This window comes from Papio anubis, chromosome 1, assembly GCF_008728515.1.
Source record: "Papio anubis isolate 15944 chromosome 1, Panubis1.0, whole genome shotgun sequence".
Taxonomy (NCBI): Eukaryota; Metazoa; Chordata; class Mammalia; order Primates; family Cercopithecidae; genus Papio; species Papio anubis.
The window spans coordinates 116,454,123-116,475,060 of NC_044976.1; the positions used below are offsets into that span (position 1 = coordinate 116,454,123).

The 20,938-nt window shown below is 35.3% G+C and overlaps 1 protein-coding gene and 1 long non-coding RNA gene across 7 annotated transcripts in view; one reads left to right on the top strand and one right to left on the bottom strand.

The window, feature by feature from the left end:
- The window catches only part of SPAG17 (sperm associated antigen 17), a 232,623-nt gene that overhangs the window by 209,707 nt on the left and 1,978 nt on the right, over positions 1-20,938 (bottom strand). The gene's annotated exons all lie outside the window — the stretch shown is intronic.
- On the top strand, positions 451-10,163 carry LOC103888084. 2 transcript variants are annotated; one of them, XR_652445.3, is made up of 3 exons: positions 451-750; positions 8,767-8,886; positions 10,091-10,163. It is a non-coding gene; the product is annotated as an uncharacterized LOC103888084 (long non-coding RNA). The 2 variants fall into 2 exon arrangements; XR_652447.3 differs by having other exon boundaries at positions 453-736.

Consider the following 20,938-nt stretch of genomic DNA (forward strand, 5'->3'; position numbering starts at 1 on the left):
TTTCTACATCCATCTTGAGTGGAGCATATCCAGGGCTACTTCTACAAACACAAGATTGTCCTGGTTACTAACTCTATCTTGTTCTTCCCCAAATTCAATAAAGTGTCCAAGCAACAGGAATATTTTGGCAGCCAAATTACATATCTCATAATATTCCTAATATCTGAAAGCAGGACAAGTCTAACCATGTGTTCTGATTTTTAGGTCTACAAATATGGTCTTCAAATGATAGAGTGAGAAAGAAGGGTAAAAGAAAGAGGATACAGGGAGCAGTGCCAGGTCTTCTAGGGAGCTGAGTTTGTATTATGCTAGCAGGGAATGATGGGAGTCTCTCCAATAACTCCCTGGGGGTGTGTCAGAAAAACTATGAGACTGTAATTTGAGCAAGAAGAGTGTCAGGGAATCTGTGCCCTACTTCAATTCAACAAAAATGAGTAGTAGTTCAGCTCAATGAGCATTTATTACATTAGTATGACTAAATGTATATGATGTAACAAACTAAGGGATACACAAAATGACTAAGAGTGTGAAAATGAGCAAACAATGCTTGTATCATGAAGTAAATTTCTAGAGACTATTTCTTGTAAAGGTTATTTAACATCGGTGGCCCTGACTTGCTTTTATTGAGGAACTTATGGTCCAGAGCTGGTGCTGTGCAGCAATCCTGACTTCTCCAGCTGCTCAGGACACAGCAATTGTGCTAGGAAGCTAAAAGGCAGTGGAGACCTGACACAGAGTAAGGAAAATGAGGTCAGACCCCAAACAGACAAGTGGAGGGTAAAAGTATTAATCAAGATCAATCAATCCTAGTGGGAGGGCAGATAAAATTGTGGAGGGTGGAGGTGTCTGAAGTAGTTCCTGAGATCTTTCTTCTGAGAATGCTTGTAACTTTCTTTAGAGTTCCATGCAATTATCATTTTTTTTTTAAGGGAAGGGTTTCTTAGGAGGCAAACAAGGACAGGTGAAGGAGAACTGGGAGGGAAGATGGCCCTGAAGCCAGGATAGGAATGGTGCATGTAGTCAAAGGCAATTAGAAGGTCACCACTGACCTTAGCAAGAGCAGTTCTACTTGAGTGAAACTGCTTCCCACTCATTCCCTCACTTGTGTAATCCTACACACCCTCATAATTCACGTATCTCCTTCATAATATAAACCCCCTTTAAGGACCACGTGACAAAGTATCCCCAGTCAATGATTAGAATAAATTTCAAGCCCTAGATCTGGTTATGGTTCTTAATTTTCTCCAATTACACAGGTACATGGAGTCTATTTATTGGATATGTTAGGGCAGTAATTCATTATAATTATTCCTCTCATATTGATTCCCTAATAGAGTCCTTACAATAGCTCTTTCAATGGTGTAATAAAAAGAGCACTGGATTTAGTATCAGAAAACCTGATTGTTAGTCCTGATTCCAACCACATGGCCTTGGAAAAACATTTAAGCACTCACAACCTGGACCTTAGCAAAATAATAATAATACTTAGAGCGGAAAGTCATGCATTCATTCATTCAGCTAGTATTTACCGAGGAGTTACAAAAATTGAAATGGGCATGGCTTTGGGAATAGGCATAAGGCATAATCACTTCCCTTAAACAGCATCAGCCTGGGGAGAGAAATACACAAAAAAGGTGAAAAGAGATTACATGTAAAGTATCTCACAGCTATAAAGCACTGTACAAAGTGTCCATTTCTATTATCATATTATTTACCCAAATATATTTACTAATAATTAATATTTACTACATGGGTACCTACACTGCATGTGCTGCCCCAGAAATGAAGGGTGCAAAGTTGAATAAAATGAAGCCCAAATTGTTCCATATTGTATTAACTAATTCTGCAATTTGTTTTTTTTTTCCTTCAACATTATGTTTTGATGTCTATCCATGTTGAGAGATACAGATTTAGTTCATTTCTTTTAATTGCTCTTATCTTATTTATGTTTGCATCCTTTATTTCTATGGCAGCACATGCAACATAAGTACTCATATAGTAAATATTAACTATTAGTGAAATCATACAGTAAACAATACTATATGTTATTCATGAATATAGCTAAATAGATACATAGGCTAAGAAGATATGTATTCCATTCATATTGGTGTTTGCTTCTGAGAAGAAAGAGAAAGAAATGGAACATAGAATAGGGGTGAGGACAAGTGTTCTTCAGCTTTATTTTTACAGTGTTTATTTCAAAAAAGAAAAGATTTTTTTGTGAAGGTACAAATGTGCTTGTCACATTATCTTTTGATGTTTTTCTGCGTTTAAAAAAGTACTGAAAAAAAGCATCTGCTCTCAAAGACCAACAGTTTAGTTGCGGAAACAGATATAGAAACACTTATGATACAAGGTGATATGCATTGACCTAGAACCCATGTCTCCCTGTGTCTTAGGAAAAGCCTCATGAGCAGAGGTCACTTGAAGAATGAGTGGAAGGAATTCTTTTTCCATGGCCTGCTTTTCCACTGTCTGTCTACACAGTGACCTCATTCCCACTGCCTGAGAAGAGCAAGGTTTTCCTGCCGCGGTTTCCTCTTCTTTTTACATTTTCCATCTGGAAACATCCTTCACTAGCCCCAAGAACTTACTCCTTTTTCTTGGGCTGAAGAAAACATTCTGATTCCTTTTTGTTTGCTTGTTTTTTACTAGAGCAACAGACTTCCTCTCTAACTGTGTTCCTTCAATTTTCCCATCTCTCCCTCACCTGTTTTCAATCCACTCATCTTTCCTGTCTATCCCTACTTTACACATACATAGCCATCTTCACCTAAGCCCAGACTCTCCAGTAACCATTTCCCTTATGACCTTTTAACTTCATAGTCAAAGTCCCCCAAACATGTGACCTACACCAAAAGCTCCCACATCCTGAAAGGCCATAATGTCCTTAATCCCCACAGTCCCACTTACACCTCTGCCCTCACCACCAGCACCACCAGCACCACCAGCACCACACCATACACCCTATTGAAATTGCATTCTGGAAGATCACTGATGATGCCCTCATTACCAGGTATGGTTGCCTTCCCTATTCTCCCAAGGTGTTTGTAGGTGGGAGACGTGAACTGCCATTCTGTAACCTTCTCTCTTATCTGACTCTAATGACACCACCCTATTCTCATTCTGTCATTACTCCTTTGGCTTTTCCTTCTCTGACCATCAGGCTGTTTCTCTTCTTCTGTCTCATAAACAAGGACCTTTTAGGTATCCCACAGAATTCTGTTCTCTTGGCACACACTACCTATGGATATTTTAACTACTCCCATGCTATTGCCTCTGCTCTGACAATTCCCAAGTCTACATCTCCAACCTTGCAGTCTGAGCTATATAGTCCATATTTTTGACTTCCTGATGAATATTTCTACTTTAATGTTCTGCCATAATCTCAGAGTCAGCATGTCTAAAACTGAACTCTTCATGTCTCTCCAAACCCTAACAACATAACAAAACAATCAAACAAAAAGCCTCCCTATCACAAACAATAAAAACTAATTTCATTCTACTAAATTCGTCAGTCTGAAGTTGGCCATTTCTCCCAGTCATCATAACTTAAAATCCTCTCCCATTATTCTCTCAGATATGCAATCACAGTTGCCTTCTTCCAAGAGTTTTTTGAATCTGTCTCTTCCTTTTTATCCTCATCACTAATTCTGCTAGTTCTACCTACAATCACTTTGAATCTGAACTATTGAAAACACCATCTATAGGGTCTGTTTAAGCTTCCAGTTACTCTCATCTCCAATCTATTAACTTTTCTAAGACATAAATTTTATCATTCTGGTCTTCCTTCATAGAAAGCCCCAAACTTTGAAGTGTGGAATTCAAAGCCCTTTACGTTCTCTTCTTAGCATATTTCTAATACCATATCTTCATTACTTTTCTAAACTCTTACTGCTCTCAGGCAAATTGCTCTGTGTAAATTCTTGAGTCTGAATTTCCTCACATAAATGGAAATACTATTTTTTTGGTTGTTTTGAGGAATAACCATGAGTGTGTGTGTAAAGCACACTTTATTGTTAGTGGTTAACTGTGGTATTTCAAACATGTCCTGTGTTTTCTCAGCTCTCTACCTTGCTCAGCCTGGTCCTTTTATTCAGAATGCCCTCCTTCCAGGTGAAAGTCCTGCCTCACCTGTGACTATTTCCCTAAGTGTCTCAGCCCAACAGTGCCTTCTGCTTGCCTATGAAAACTTAGTGTCTCTATTACATAAGTAATGCAATACTTGCACTGTGATCACAGCCTTAGAGCATGTCTTGAATGCTAGTGTGGATCAGTTTCACACTTGTTAAAGCACAAATCATCAGGGTCCTCCTGGGGTTTCTGATTCAGTAAATCCAGGGTGGGGCCTAAGGATTTTCATCTCTTACAAGTTCCCAAGTGATGCCGAAACTTCTAGTGCAAGGGGGCCAGAAGTCCCACTTGGGCGTCCCTTTCTCTTGCAGGAGACAGCTGTTCCCCTTTCTCTTTCTTTTGCCAATTAAACCGCCACTCTTAACCTCCACGTGTGTCTGTGTCCTTGATTTCCTTGGCATGAGGCAAAGAACCTTGCGTATTTACCCCAGACAACAACGCCACTTCATCAAGAGTTGAAATATGGCTGTAATAAACCATTTTTCACATATTTTCTTAGGTTGGTGCTAAATTCGTAAGATATGCGTGGCAAGTTAAACAATAGGCTTTTAAGGGGGTGCTTGATTTTACAGTTACAGTAACAAGGGTAAATTTAAAAAGAAATCTTTCTTTTTACTCAGCATCCTAAATATTTGATGTGAAGACAGAGGTGGTTGAACTTAATATTCCTAACCTTAAACTAGTTTAACAAAAACTCAAATATTATACACATACATGAAGTCATATACATTTTTAGGATAAAATGCTTTTTCATTGGTGTTTATATAATTGTGGAGGTTTTCTTTCTATTTTCATTCAATATATGCTGCTGGAGAAACTGTTACAGTGTCTGTGCCACCCAGAATGGCACATTACAACCATATTTAACCAAAAACACACTAAGAACAACATGAAGAATAATGATGGTGAAGGGTGAGGACAAGGGAAAGCCAGGAAACAGAATTCATCCAAACATTTAGAAAGCATTTCACAAGTTTCTCTACGAAAAACATTGAGTTACCATGGAAGTATAGGAAATGTTTTGTCATGGCTAGAAAACTGGCTTAAAGACAAAGGTAAGGTTAATTGGGCACTTCTCTGGACAGAGAAATATTTATGGTGGGGATCCCTGGTAATCATCCATAGATGGATCTTATTTAACTATTTGTATACAAGATATGAAATAAATTACAGAGTGAAACTTAAAAGCACAGGGTTCAGTGCTGGGAGATTTATTTCCTTGTCATTTTGTCTAATTTTTTTCTAAAATTGCAGGCTGAAACTCCAAACCTTCAGCATGTCACCACCTTGGCACCATTTTTGTGTAAATACTTATCATTGAAACCATTTTTCTTGGTAATCAATGATACTGTTTGAGCTATTGCAGGTTCTATTTTGTCTAACCCCACCAGATCAACAAAAAACTTTTACCATCTTCAGCATCTTAAAATTTTGCATGTTAAGCATTATTAAAATACTTTTACATAAAATATTTAAAGCTTTATTAATAGTGATTAAAATTTCACTGTATTGATTTATACGTTTTCCAAAAAGTTTGCTTTCTCATTTCAATAGAAAAAGTCAGGACCATAAATCTACATTGCAATGGTACATCTGTGTAGATATTATTTTTTGAGGCTCAACTAAGTATTTCGTGTCTGACACTGCTCACTTATGTTTAACTACATAACACATTATGTTAAAAGTTCTGATGATATGTTCAAAAATGTCTTTTAATTACTTTATTGATACACTTTGATAAAATTTTTATTTCAAATACTTTAATGCATAAAGCTGATATATGATGCTCTTTAAGTTTTCTTTCACTAATGATTGCAAAATTTCTTTATTAGAAACATGAGCTTTAACAAATTCTCTGATTTTTAAAAAAAGTGTTTTGCTGTTCATCTCTTAACAACATAAACTCTGAACTTCATTTCCATCCAACATTTATATCATTAGCAATATAAGTTAACCAATTTTTTAAGTTGACTCAAGTTGTTTTTCATTTTAGAAATACAAATTGTTGACTTATGTTATAATGATTTTTGTACAGTATCAGAACATGCCTCCAGTTGTGACTGATTTTTTTCTTTTAATCTCCTGAAATTTTAGAATATTTACCTATTTATGATACTTAAAGAAACATTAAGAAAAATAACCAAATTTTGAAGTCTCTTTACTGTCAGTTTTCATTCTAAATATTTAATCTTAAATTTATATACTATGTGTATTAAAAACTATTCACACAACAAATTGAATTGCATTATAATTAAAATAAAAGTAAAACTAAACATCAGAAGTAATAATTTGAGGATGATGACTAACTGGAATAGATTTTAGATGCAGGAGTAGAGATTTTAGGTACATTTCAAAGGCACAGCCAACAGGATTTACTGATTAATATGGCTTGGTTCTATGTCTCCACCCAAATCTCCTGCTCAGTTGTAATCTCCAGTGTTGGAGGTGGGCCTGGTGGCAGGTGACTGGATCATGGGGGTGGATATTTCATGAATGGTTTAGTACCATCCTCTGGGTACTATTCTCACAATAGTGAGTGGGTTCTCGTGACTTGTGGTCATTTAAAAGTGTGTGGCATGGCATTTCTCCCCTCACTTTCTTGCCCCTGCTCCTGCCATGTAAGACGCCTGCTCCTCCTTTGCCTTCTGTTATGATTGGAAGCTTCCTGAGGCCTCCCCAGACGCAGAATCTGCTGTGCTACCTTGACAGCCTGCAGAACTGTGAGCCAATTAAGCTTCTTTTCTTTATAAGTTATCCAGTCTCTGGCATTTCTTTATAGCAATACAAGAATGGGCTTATACTGATGAATTAAGGAATTGATTATGGGTACAGAAAAAGAGAGAAAAAAAAAAGAATGAATGCCCTAGTGTCTGTCCAGGTGAGTGGTAACATCATTCAATGAGAAGGTGACTGCTAGGCAAAGAATAGGCTTTAAGGGAAAAGTTGGAGTTTGATACTATGATCTAGATGCCTTTAATTCTTTTCAGCAATGTTTTCAATATCTGTGAGAGGTATGACTACCACTCCTGATTTATAGATGCGGTAACTAAGATTTGGAGATATTCAATTTAAGTTACTGTGACCAATGAGTTGTGACTGATTCTGGAGCTCAAAAAAGAAAACAGGCCATGAGGCTAAGGCAGTAACAAATAATCAGAGAATTTAATCCAGTAGATATTTTTCAAAGACCACTATGTGCTTATCACTAACAGGTGTAATAGCCAGCAAGGAGAGAATTCAAAATTCTAAACTTGTGCTATGTCCCAGGCATTAGCAGTGCTGGAACATATATTCTATAAGAGACTATAGACACAGTAGATGACAATTAAATTGTTGAGCAACCACTAAAGGAGATAACAAAGGTAACAATCACTGAAGTAGTTTAGTGAAAGGAGGGATGTCAGTGAGGGCCGTAATGGTGTGAACTGAGTTTCCTTCTTGAAGATACAGTGGAGGACTTTAATGAGAAAGAGTGAGATGGAGGCAGGAAAATCTTCAGACCAGGAAACTGCATGGCTATAGTCAGCATGTACCTGGGGACCATTTGACTGGAGTAGAGGAAGATAAAGGTAGATAGGCAGAGAAAGGCCACATTAGGCAGGGCTGTGAAAGCTGGGAAGAACACCTTGGATTTTATCCTGTGGGAACTGGGAGCTACTGATGGTTTTTATGGCTAGAGGTGAAACATGATCAATAGTCACCATTTCTTAACTAACATTTTCCCAGGACATTGCCAAACTCATATTGGCAACATTTATGTTTTACTTATATTTAATATTTTTCACTTGCAATAAAAATGATCACATATAACATCTAGGTGGATATTTTGACATACTAATTCCCTTCAGTTCCAAACTCATTCAAATAATACAGTTTTGTCCAAAAAGAGAAATTATAATGTGAGGTTATGAAAAGTCCATTTCCCTCTTAACATTCTTCCTAGCAACTCAGTTGTTTTCATTGGCTTTTATTAAAACAACCTTTGTGTGAACTGGCAATTTGTTTTGTAAACATCAATGAAAGCATATTTCAGAAAATATAGTAATAAAAACCAACTCAATTCCAGAAATCTGCTTGCTGCCAGACATCAGTCTTCAGCTCATATTATGAGTATTTCCAGTAAGTCTTAAATACACATTAACATAAGAAATAGCTTGCTGTTTAAGATCAAAAAGTTGAAAAACCCTTTGCTGCCTCTCAAAAATTGCTCAAGGGTTATGTCCAATAAAATGCATTTTCCTTTTTGATAAACTACATTTATAAGGGTTTTATACACTTCAATTCAACTGAACTCTTCCTTCCCAAATCCTACTTAGATCCAGTTTATTATCATCCTAGTATTTATATATTTTATAACTTTCTTTATTTAAGACGACTGCGATATTAACATTTCAACAATACCTATCTTGAACTCATATCCACTTTCTAGCCCTTTATAAGAATTAGAAGCTTTGTTCAAAACTCCAGGAACTTCCATTACTATTTTCTAAGTTAGGCACAACTCAGATATTAGGGGCCATTTTCTGTACTGTTTTGGAGCTAGAAAAATGACTATTTCCTAATCAAGAATTTATGTGTCTCACAGTAGAGCATGGTGTTATAAACTCAAATATTTCTATCTGTTCTATTTAGATGCTCTCAGTAAGAAGCCTAAGAGTTGAACATAAAAAAGAAAATGCTATGGTCTTTCTGTCCTCTAAATGTGAAAGTCAGAGGATGAAAGATTATTACAGATGAAGTCTGAGATTTCAGGTAAAATAAGTACTCTTTTCACACTTATTTATTGGTTTTAAGTGACACTTCAATATCAAGTTTAAGTACTAATCGAAAAATTTTCAATAGACATTTATTAAATAACTTTACTCTAATAATATCTACCTCATGGCACTGCTGTAGAGAGTGACATAAGAGACCAAATATATAACATGTTGTGTTGAATTACAAGGTTCACATAAGATGTTATGATTGTCACAACTTAGTATTAAGGAGGAAGAATGGAATAGTGAGAAAATATAAGATTTGGTTCCTGATGTGACAAATCACTACATGTCTTTGGACCTGATCTTAAAACTCCTAGATTGTCAGTTTTGTAAAAGGAGCAAATTAGACTAGATACCCTGGAAGTCTCCATCTCTGAATGAGTATAGTAAAGGACAGCACTATAATGTACAGAATCACTTAGTATTTTTCAGCCTGTAAAAGTAATTTTTATGCAAATATTATCTCTTATTTGAAAAAGGGCAACCCTACAGTGAGAATGAAAATATAGAAATTGGAAGCAAGACCTAGCAGTCTCAGTTAGGACCTCAACATATTATAGCAGATGCTTCCAAATATTTTAAAATATGTAGATATTTATACTAAAGAAGAATGAAAATCTTTATCTTAAAGTGAAGTCTTGATAAAAATTAGGCAAATAATCATAGGAGTTTTCAGTCCCTTGACTATTAGGAAACTGAAATCTTCATTGCAGAATGAAATCAATGAATACTGGAGTAGTGGGTCTGGCTGGGTTAAGAGGTGTGTGGGTTGCCATAAACCTTTTTCTGTGCATTTAATGTTTCCTGTGGTGTCACAGTAAGGGAATGGAATAACTGTCATGCCAATAGTTGGTCTCACAAGTATAGATGCCTTTTTGCTACATGTAAAAATGTGACTTTAAATGTTAGGAAGAAATAAAAAAAATACCAGCTTCAGATAATCTGCGAATATAAAAGTATTTAATGATTAAAATTGACAAAACTCCAATCCAACCCCTACCTGTAAGATGTCTAAAGAACCTAAACAAGCTTCCAGGTAACCCTGGTATTCTGAAGAACACATTTGAGGACAAAAAGCCCATAATATTTTAGTGAAAAAAATTTATGTCTGGTCTATGGATATTCTCTTTACTGGTACCATGCTTCACTTAACATTAATAACACTGTGTGATTTTTTTTTTCTTGTGTTGGCACAGAAATTCTGACCGTAACACCGTAGGGAGACCTCCTGAAACTATTGCTACCGAATAAAAGATGAAATGCTCCTGATTGTTGTAAATACAAAATTACATGCCAGATTGTGTAAAGACAATGCCAGGTTGGACTGTCAGAATGAGCCAACAGCACGTGATGTGCTTCCCCCTGCAGAGAGCCTGTGAATGTGAATGGATGTGCAGTCAGGGAGGTTTCACATCACCAAGATTTCTATCCCAGAAAAGCAGATGTTCATAGCTCTGGGAATGGAATAAGACCCTTGTGGAGAGTCTATAAACAGATGCATGGGGGGCGCCTGTCCATACGGATAAGATAGGGCTATAAATGCCCTTATCTTGCCGCGGCTCTTCTAGGCCTCTTTAGGGTTAAGGCATACTCTCTTCTGAGAATTTCTAGTCTAACCGGTTGTCTAGTTTCACATCCTGTTTCTATGGATTGTTTGTAACCAGCTTTTGCTGCAACTGTTACTGCTGATTAATATCTTGCTAATCATACGTTATGGAAAGACTGTGTTTCTGTTTTAAGGCTCTGCTAGAAATTACTGATGCACACACTATATTGTCAGTTCTTACCTCTGTATACTGTACTTCTGCATACAGATGTTATGTTAAAGAATTACATCATCCCATGTGATCATCTCACCTCATAATCAAATGACCCTAAATCCCTCACTAACCTACCCCCACCCTCACTAAACTTAATGATAAATGCTGGGTATATCCAGTGCATTGGTGGCATCATGGAACCAGAAGGCGGTGACAGCCCTGGACCCAGCTTTCACTATCTTGTGTGTGTCTATTATTTCTCAACCTGCCGATCCACCTGGGAACAAAGAGAGAGCCCCATTGCATTGCAGGCTGCTGACCAGATCCCGCAATATAACACAGGATTCTAATTAAAATATATAGCTCAGCCATCTCTGAACATGTGCATTATTCAGAGATAGGCTTTGTGTGCAATCTATAAGCTCCTAGAGGGAATGGCTATACTATTTAAATAAGTCTGGAAATTTTTGTAAATTGCCATGAACAAAGCTTTTATTCATCTCTCTTTTCCCAGCATCACCTCCTATATGAAGGGATTGGAAAAAATGAAAAAAAATCAGAATTTATTAAAAAATGTCTTAGACCAGAGTGACATCAGCAAGATGGCAGGCTAGAAAGTTCCAGTCCCTCTTTGCCCACCATTTAAAAAAAAAAAAAAAGAAAAAAAAAACCTAGAGACTAACATAGCAGTATAGGAGTTATGAAATCAGTCGAATATGTAACAAATGAATGACCAATCAAGAAAACTCAATACATAATACAGTAGAAAATGTTGTGGCACTTTTACTCTCCCTTGCTTCATGTCCTCGCTGTGGTGGTGTGGTGGTGTCATGGATGGGAGAAAGCAGCCCAATTCCTGATTCCCTTCTGTGAGCCAGAGGAGTAGAGTAAATCTTATTTGCAATGTTCTAAGCTTTCAGTGGGCAACCCAAGGGACTGTTTTATGTCTGATCTGACTCAGAGCTCAGACAGAGAACAGCAGGACAGCTCAAATCTCAGGCTGGCAGAACCTGTGGTCAGTGGCAGGCTTTTCGGTACGTGAAAGCTTCAGGGCAATGGCACACTCATGGATGCCTGGGGAAAGAGCTTATGAGCAGAGGAATACAACAACACATCCAAGGCCCTGAGAGGAAACTGTTGTGAGACTTTAGGAAATTAAGATATATTTAAAAGCAGTCATATATGGGGGAACATTTTTTTTTAATTAAAAGAAACCCCATTTCTACAAACCAATACAAAAATTAACTGGGTGTGGTGGCATATACCTGTGGTCCCAGCTACTTGGGAGACTGACTTGGGAAGATTGCTTGAGCCTGGGAGGTCAAGGCTGCAGTGAGCCAACACTGTGCAATTGCATGGCAGCCTGGGTGATAGAGTGAGAGCCTGTCTTAAAAAGAAAAAAAAAAAAAAAAAAAAAAAAACTCCACACACAGAGCCAGGAAGAATTCATGCATGCCCAGAAAAGACCTGGAAAGATTTTAAGCCTCTATCCTGGGCTGTTACTAAGGCTCTGGACATATCCCACTAATTAGTGAAAATTTTTTATACCGATCTTCAAAACCTGGAAGTGGCTGTTTTTTCCAATGCCCAATTTTCAACGAGGCATACAGATAAATTGGAACATATGGCCCCATTGAAATGTCCACAAAATAAATCTTCAGAAACTGTCCTTGAAGAAATACACACATTGGATTTACAAGGCAATTTTTTTTTTTTAAAACTGTTTTAGATATGTTCAAACACCTACAGGAAAATGTGGTTAAAGAATTAAAGGAATTCAGAAACTGACATATGAACAAAATGAGAATATCAACAAAAAGAAATGATTAAAAAGAACCAAACAGAAATTCATGAGCTGAGAAATACAATAACTAAACTGGAAATTTCACCAGAGGGATTCAGCAGAAGACTTGATGAGACAGAGGAAACAATCAGTGAACTTGAAGACAGGCCATTTGAAATTATAGAGTCACATACACAAAAAGAAAAAATATATAAAGAGAAGTATATAGAGCAAAAGAGACTTAAGGGATACCACCAAGCAGACTAGTAGATGCATACAGAAATCCCAGAAAGATAAGAGAGAGTGAAAGAGGGTGGACAGATTACTTTTATTGGTAATGGTTAAAAGCATCTCTAATTTGAGGAATGACATGAATATGAAAATCCAAGCAGCTCAACAAACTCCAAGTATGATAAACCCAAAGAGACACATAATCAAACTATCAAAAGCTAAAGACAGAATTTTAAAGACAGCAAGGGAAAAGTGACTCATTATGTATAAGAGATTCTCAAGAAGGTTATCAGCAAATTTTTCAGGAGAAACCTTGCAGGCCAGAAGGCACTGGGAGGCTATATTAAAAGTGCTAAAAGAAAAAGACTGTCAACTAAGAGTTCTACATTCAGCAAAACTGTGCTTCAAAAATGAAGGAGAAATGAATACATTCCCAGAAAACCAAAAGCTGAGGGAGATCATTGCATTAGGCAACACAAATAAGACTACCCCAAGTCATAGAATAATCAAACTCTCAAAGGTCAAGGATAAAGAGAGAATCCTAAAAGCAGCAAGAAAAAAAAAGTAGCAAATAACATATAAGAGTTCGAATACATCTGGTAACAAACTTCTCAATGGAAAGTGTATAGGCCAGAAGGGATTCGGGTGACATTTTCAAAGTACAAAAAAAAAAAAACCAAAAAAACAAAAAACTTGCCATCAAAGAACATTTCATCCAGCAAAGCTACACTTCAAATACAAAGGAGAAATAAAGTCTTTCCGAGATAAACACAAGCTAAGAGAAGGCACCATCACCAGACCCATCTTAAAGAAAAGCTAAAGGGAGTTCTTTAATGTGAAAGAAAAAACACTAAGGTGTGAAAAGAAAATACTGGAAGGTATAAAATCCACTAGTAAAATTAAGTACACAAACAAACCCAGGATACTCTAATGCTGTAATTATGGTGTGCAATCAGTTAATAATTCTAGTATGAAGCCCAAAAGACAAATCTATCAAAAACTGTAATAGCTATAGCAACCTGTTAAGAGATACACAATATTAAAAATATGCAAATTGAGACAACATAAAGTCAAAATGGGAGGTGAGTTAAAGTGTGAAGGTTTTTAAAATTGTTTGTTTCTATACTTTTCTAAGCTAAGTGGTCATCTCTTTAAAATAATTTGTAAGCCTCATGGTAGCCACAATGCAAAAACCTATAATAGATTCATAAAAATACAAAGAAACAAATTAAAATATACTGCCAGAGAACAATCACTTAATCACAAAGGAAGACAGAAAGGAAGAGGAATTATGAAACAAGAACACAAGCAACAAATGGCCATAGTAAGTCGTTAATAACATTGACTGTAAATTGACTCAATTCTCTAATTAAAAAGTATAGAATGGCTCAATGAATAAAGACAAAAGACCCAACTCTATGCTGCCTATACGAAACCCACCTCACCTATAAAGACACACATACCCTGAAAGTGAACAGGTATTTCATGCAACCTGAAACCAAAAACAGAGCAAGAATAGCTATACTTATATCAGGTAAAATAAATTACCAATCATGACTGCACAAAGAGACAAAGGTCGTCACTAAATAATGATAAAGTTGTCAATTCAGGAAGAAAATATAGCAATTATAAATACGCATCCAACATCAGAGCTTCCAAGTATATAAAGCAAGCATCAGTAGTTGTAAAGGGAGAGTGTGATACAATGATTGCAGAAGACCCACTGTCAGTAATGGCCAAATAATCCAGACAAAAAATCACCAAAAAAAAATTGGAGTTACAATACACACTACACCAAATAGGCCTAACTGATATTTACACAACATTTCACTCAAACACTGCAGAATAAACATTCTTTTCAGCAGCACACAGAACACTTTCCAGTATAGACCATATCTTAGGCCACAAAACAAACTTCAACCAATTAAAAAGAGTAGAAATCATATCAAGCATCTTTTCTGACCACAAAGGATTAACACTAGAAATCAGTAACAAGAGAAATCTCAAAAACTACACAAACACATGGAAGTTAAACAACTTGCTTCTGAATGATAAATTGGTCAATGAAAAAATTAAGAACATTAAAAAATTTCTTGAAACAAATGAAAATGGAAAAACAACAAACTAAAACCTATGGAATACAGCAAAATAAATATTATGAGGAAAGTTTATTGGAATACACTTGTATTCATAAAGTAGAAAGACTTCAAATAAAACAACTTAATCATTATATTAGTCAATTCTCATATCTCTATGAAGAAATACTCAAGACTGGGTAATTTATAAAGAAAAGAGGTTTAAAGGATTCACAATTTTCTATTGCTGAGGAGGCCTCAGAAAACTTGCAATCATGGCAGAAGACGAAGGAGAAGCAAAGGCACATCTTACATGGCAGCAGGTAGGAAAGCATATGAGCCAGTGCAGGGGAACAGCCTTTTATAAAACCATAAGATCTTGTGAGAGTCCCTCACTATCACAAGAACACCATGGGAAAAACTGCCCACATGATTCAATTATCTCTATCTGGTCTCTCTTGACACATGGGGATTATGGGGATTACAATTCAAGGTGAGATTTGGTTAGGGACTCAGATCCAAACCATATCAGTCATGTACCTCAAAGAACTAGAAAAGTGAGAACAAATCAAACCTTAAAATTAGTGGAAGGAAAACAATAAAGATCAGAGAAGAAATAAATGAAATTGAAGCTAAAAAAATACAGATCAATGGAATAAAACAAGTTGGGTTTTTTTTGAAAAGATAAACAAATTGTCAAATCTTTAGCTAGACTAAGGAAAAAGAAAGAAGACCCAGGTAAATAAACTTGGAAACAAAATAGGAGATATAACAACTAAGACCATAGAAATATAAAGAATCATGAGAGACTATTATGAACAACTGAACATCAACAATTGGAAAACCTAGAAGAAATGGATAAATTCCTAACACACACAACTTACTTAGATTGAACCATGAATAAATAGATAATTTTAACAAACCAATAATGAATAATAAGATTGAGGTTGTAATAAAAAATTTTCCATCAAATAAAACCCCAAGACATGGTGGCTTCATTGCTGAATTCTATTGAACATTTAAAGTAAAACTATTACCAATTCTACTCTAATTCTTCAAAAAAATTGAGAAAGAATACTTCCAAACTCACCCTGTGATGCCAGCATTACCTTGATACCAAAACCACACAAAGAAATAACAACATAAAAGCCCATAGGTCAGTATCACTGATAAAGTGATAAATATCATTAAAATGGCCATAACTGCAATTACTTTTGCACCAACCTAATACTAGCAAACCAAATTCAACAACACATTAAAAAGATAATTCACCATTATCAAGTGGAATTTATGTCAGGAATGCAAGGATGGCTTAACATAGGCAAATCAAGAAACGTGATACATTGTATGGATAGAACCAAGAACAAAACATATATGATCATTTCGATAGATGATGAAAAAACATTTGATAAAATTTAACATCCCTTTAGGATGAAAACCATAAAAAAACTGGGTATAGAAGAAACATACCTCAAATGATAAAGGCCAAACCCTCAGCTAAAATCATACTGACCAGGAAGAAATGGAAAGCCTTTCCTCTAAGATCTGGAATAGGATGAAAAGGATGTTGAATTATACCACTTTTATTCAATATAATGCTGGAAATCTTGGCCAGAACAATTAGGCAAGAGATAGACATGAAGGACATCCAAATTGAAAAGAAATATGTCAGATTAGCATTGTTCACAGACATGATTTCATACTTAGAAATATCTAATGACTTCACCAAAGAAACTGTTAGAACTGATACATTCAATAAAGTTGCAGGATACAAAATCAACATACAGAACTCAGTGGCACTTATATTCACCAGCAGCATACAATCTGAAAAAAAATCAATAAAGCAAGCCCATTTGCAGTAGTAATAAAATGCCTAGGAATCAATTTTATCAAAGAAATGAAAGATCTATACAAGTAAAACTAGAAAACACTGATGTAAGAGATTGAAGAGGATATACATAAAGAAGAAAAGATATCCCATGCTCATGGATTGGAAGAATTAATACTGTAAAAATATTCATACTATCCAAAAGAATTTACAGTTATGCAATCTCTATTAAAATACTAATGACAGTCTTCACAGAAATAGAAAAAAATCCTAAAATTTATATGGAACCACACAAGAACCAGGAGAACCAAAGGATTCTTAAGCAAAAAGAGCAAAGCTAGAGGCACCAAACTACCTGATTTCAAAATATAGTAAACAAATCACCATGGGACTGGCATAAAAATGGACACATAGATCAATGGAACAGAGCAGAGAACTCAGATATAAATCCACAAATTTGTGGTAAACTCATTTTCAACGAAACTGCCAAGAGCTTACAATAGAAAAGGACAGTCTCTTCAAAAAATGGAAAATAAATGCTGGGAAAACTGGATATCCACATGCAGAAGAATGAAGACCCTGTCTCTCTCCATATACAAAAGTCAAATCAAAATTGATTGCAGACTTATATCTAATGCCTGAAACTATGAAATTATTAGAAGAAAGCATTGCAGAAATGCTTCAGAACATTGGTCTAGGCAAATTTTTTTTGTGTGTAAGACCTCAAAAGCATATGCAACCAAAGGAAAAATAGAGAAGTGGGATCATTTCAAGCTAAAAAGCTCTGCACGGCAAAGAAAACAATCAATGAAGTGAAAAAACAATTCATGAAGTGGGAGAAAATATTTGCAAATTATCCATCTGACAAGGGATTAATAACCAGGTATTTAAGGAGCTCAAACAACTAAATAGGTAAAAACCCCAAATAATTTGATTTAAAAATAGGCAAAGGATTCAAACAGACATTTCTCAAAAAAGATGTACAAATGACCAAAAGGTATATGAAAAGATGCTCAACATTACTAATCATCAGATAATGCAAATCAAAGCTCCAATGAAACATCATCCCACCCTAGTTAAAATGGCTTTTAACAAAAACAAAGGGCATAATGAGTGTTGGCAAGGATGTGGAGAAAGTGGAACTTTTGTATACCACTGATGAGAATGTAAATTAGTATAGACATTATAGAAAACTGCATGGGGATTCCTCAAAAAACTAATGATAGAACCATCATATAATCCAGCAGTTATGCTACTTGGTATATAGCCAAAATAAAGGATATCAATGTATCAAAGAAAGATTTGCACTTCCATGTTTATTGCAGCAATATTCACAATAGCCAAAGTATAGAATCAATCTAAGCACCCATCAACAGATGAATCAATAAAGAAAACTATATATTTGCGGTACATATGCACAGTGAAATACTATTCAGCCATACAACATGAAATCTTGTCCTTCATAGCAACAAGGATGGAACTGGAGTTCATTATGCTAAGTGAAATAAGGGAAAGATGAATATCTTATGTTCTCACTCTTTTGTGGGAAATAAAAAAGTAGATCTCATGAAGATAAAGAGCAGAATAACAATTATCAGAGACTGGGAAAAGTAGTGAAGAGGGGGCATAGTTTGCTTAATGGATACAAATACAGAGCTTGATAGAAGAAATAAGTCCTAGTGTTTAATAGATCAGTAGAGTGACTATAATTTACAATTATCTATCATATATTTCAAAAAAGCTAGAAGAGAATAATTGGAATGTTTCTAGTGTAAAGAAAAGACAAATATTTAAAGTGATGAATATCCTACTTATAGTCATTTGATCTTTTCAAACTATATGATTGTATTAAATTAACACATATACCTCTAAAATATGTACCTCTATTACATATGAATACAAAAATAAAACTGATTTTAAAAAGTTTAAAGGGAGTTATTCAAGTTGAAATGAATGATGCTACATAGTAACTGAAAGCTATATAAAAATATAAATTTCTTTGGTAAAAAAATGCATGGACACATTTATTTTAAAAAGTATTATTATAATTTGATTTGCAAATCCACTTTATTTTCTACAGGAGCTAAAGAAAAATGTATAAAACTAATTATAAATCTAAGCTAATGGGTACATAGTATATAAAGGTACAATCTGTGACATCATAAGTCATGCAGAAGATGAAGCTGTAAAGTGAATTTATATAAGCAATTGATAGTAAGTTGGCATCAATTTAAGACAGATTATTATAATTTTATGATGTATGTAATCCCCATGGTAACCACACAGAAAATATCTATAGAACATACACAGAAGAAAATGAGAAGGCATTCTAAACATGTCACAAAAAAAAAATCAACCAAATAAAGGCACTAATGGAGGTAACAAAGGACACAAAAAATCTGTAAGGCATATAGAAAACAAATAATAAAATGGCAAAAGTAAGTCTTTTCATACCAGTAATTACTTTAAATGTAAATGTATTAAACCCTACAATAATAAAACAGACTGGCAGAATGGATTAAAAAACAACAAACAAAACTACTCAGAATCCAAGTATATGCTATCTGCAGAGATTCACTTTAGCTCTAAGGATATGCATAGGTTGAAAGTGAAGGGACAGACAAAGATATTCCATGCAAATATTAATAGTAACCAAGAGAGAGCAGGGGAGGTTAAGCAACTATAACACAAAAAAGACTTTAAGTCAAAAGTTGTTACAAGAGACAAAGAATGAAGATGCTCAACATCACTTATCATTAGAGAAATGAACATCTAAACCACAGTGAGATATCACCTCATATCTGTTAGGACAGCTATTATTAAAAAATCAAAAATAAAACCAATAAACAAACAAAAACAAACTTCACCAAAAATAAATAAATAAATAAAAAATAAAAAGTGCTGGCAAAGATGTAGTGAAACGGAAACGCTTGTACATTGTTAGTGGGAATGCAAAATGATGTAGCCACTGTGCAAAACATGGTAGTTCCTCAAAAAATTAAATCCGGGCACAGTGGCTTAATCCTGTAATCCCAGCACTTTGAGAGTCCGAGGTGAGAGGACTGCTTGAGTCCAGGAGTTTGAGACCAGCCTGGGCTACACAGACCCCACAGCCAAGAGGTGAAAGCAACCCAAGAGTCCATCAATGAATGAATGAATAAATAAAATGTAAAAAGTAAGGAAACCCTGATACATGCTACAATATGAATGAACCCCCTGAAGACATTATGTTAAGTAAAATAAGAGTCACAAAAAGACAAATACTATATGATTCCACTTACATGAAGTACCTAAAGCAGTCAAATTTGGAGAGACAGAAAGTACAATGACAGCTTCCAGGGGGTGAGGAGAGGGAAGGATGGGGAATTAGTACTGTTTAAATAGTACTGACTGCTAAAGTTAACACTTCTTCCTCTCACTGTGGCCAACAGAGCTTGCTTTGACCATTGCATGGAAAGATTTTAATCTCTATGATACTAAGGCATCTTTGACTCTTTAATGCTGCTACGGATAATAAATACAATGTCTGTGTCACATACATACTAACACAAAAGGGTATTTTTATAATCGTATTGCCAATGTACCTATTTTCTTTTTATATAATTTGAGATGTGATATTTCACTCATATCAATAAGTTAAATATTTTGGTATATGGATAGCAAAGATAGTGAATGACCATTTCCTTGATGGAATTAATTTAGGAGCAATGTATACCCAGAAGTGGTCTAACGTACATTTTTCTCCCAAACTAAATGTGTCAGATTTACTTTGTGCACATATTAGTCTCCCTACATAAAATAATCATGCTCCTTCATTCTACCTGTTCAAATTCCACCCATTATTTAGAGCCCAGGTGAAGGCAAATATTTTACAAATCATTTCCTGACTATCCCAGCCCATATTCATCTTTCTAACCTCTAGCCTCTATTTAATCATTTAGTGCTTAGTGATAGAATGCTTTGTATTATTCGCTATCATTTTATATTTTAAAACCAACTAAAATGTATAAAACAGTTGATAATTATTCCAGCCTGAAAGGACAACCTGAGACAGTGATACAAGGTAAATTCAATAAAACCAAATTGTGAACTTGTTTATTCTCTTTAAAGCCTACCCAACATGAACATGAGTTCAAAAATACTATTGATTTGGATTATCCAACGAGTTCATTCTAAAAACTGGTTTATGGAAGACTGGAGGAATTCCTTCCTTCTCTCCCACCCCCAACACACACACATAATACAACACACACACTAGCACACACACTCAATCACACATACTTGGACATGAGTAACAAGTGCACAGAAAGAAACTCTCTGGATACTAAAATAATAGAGCACACTACGCATGCTCAAAATTCACACAC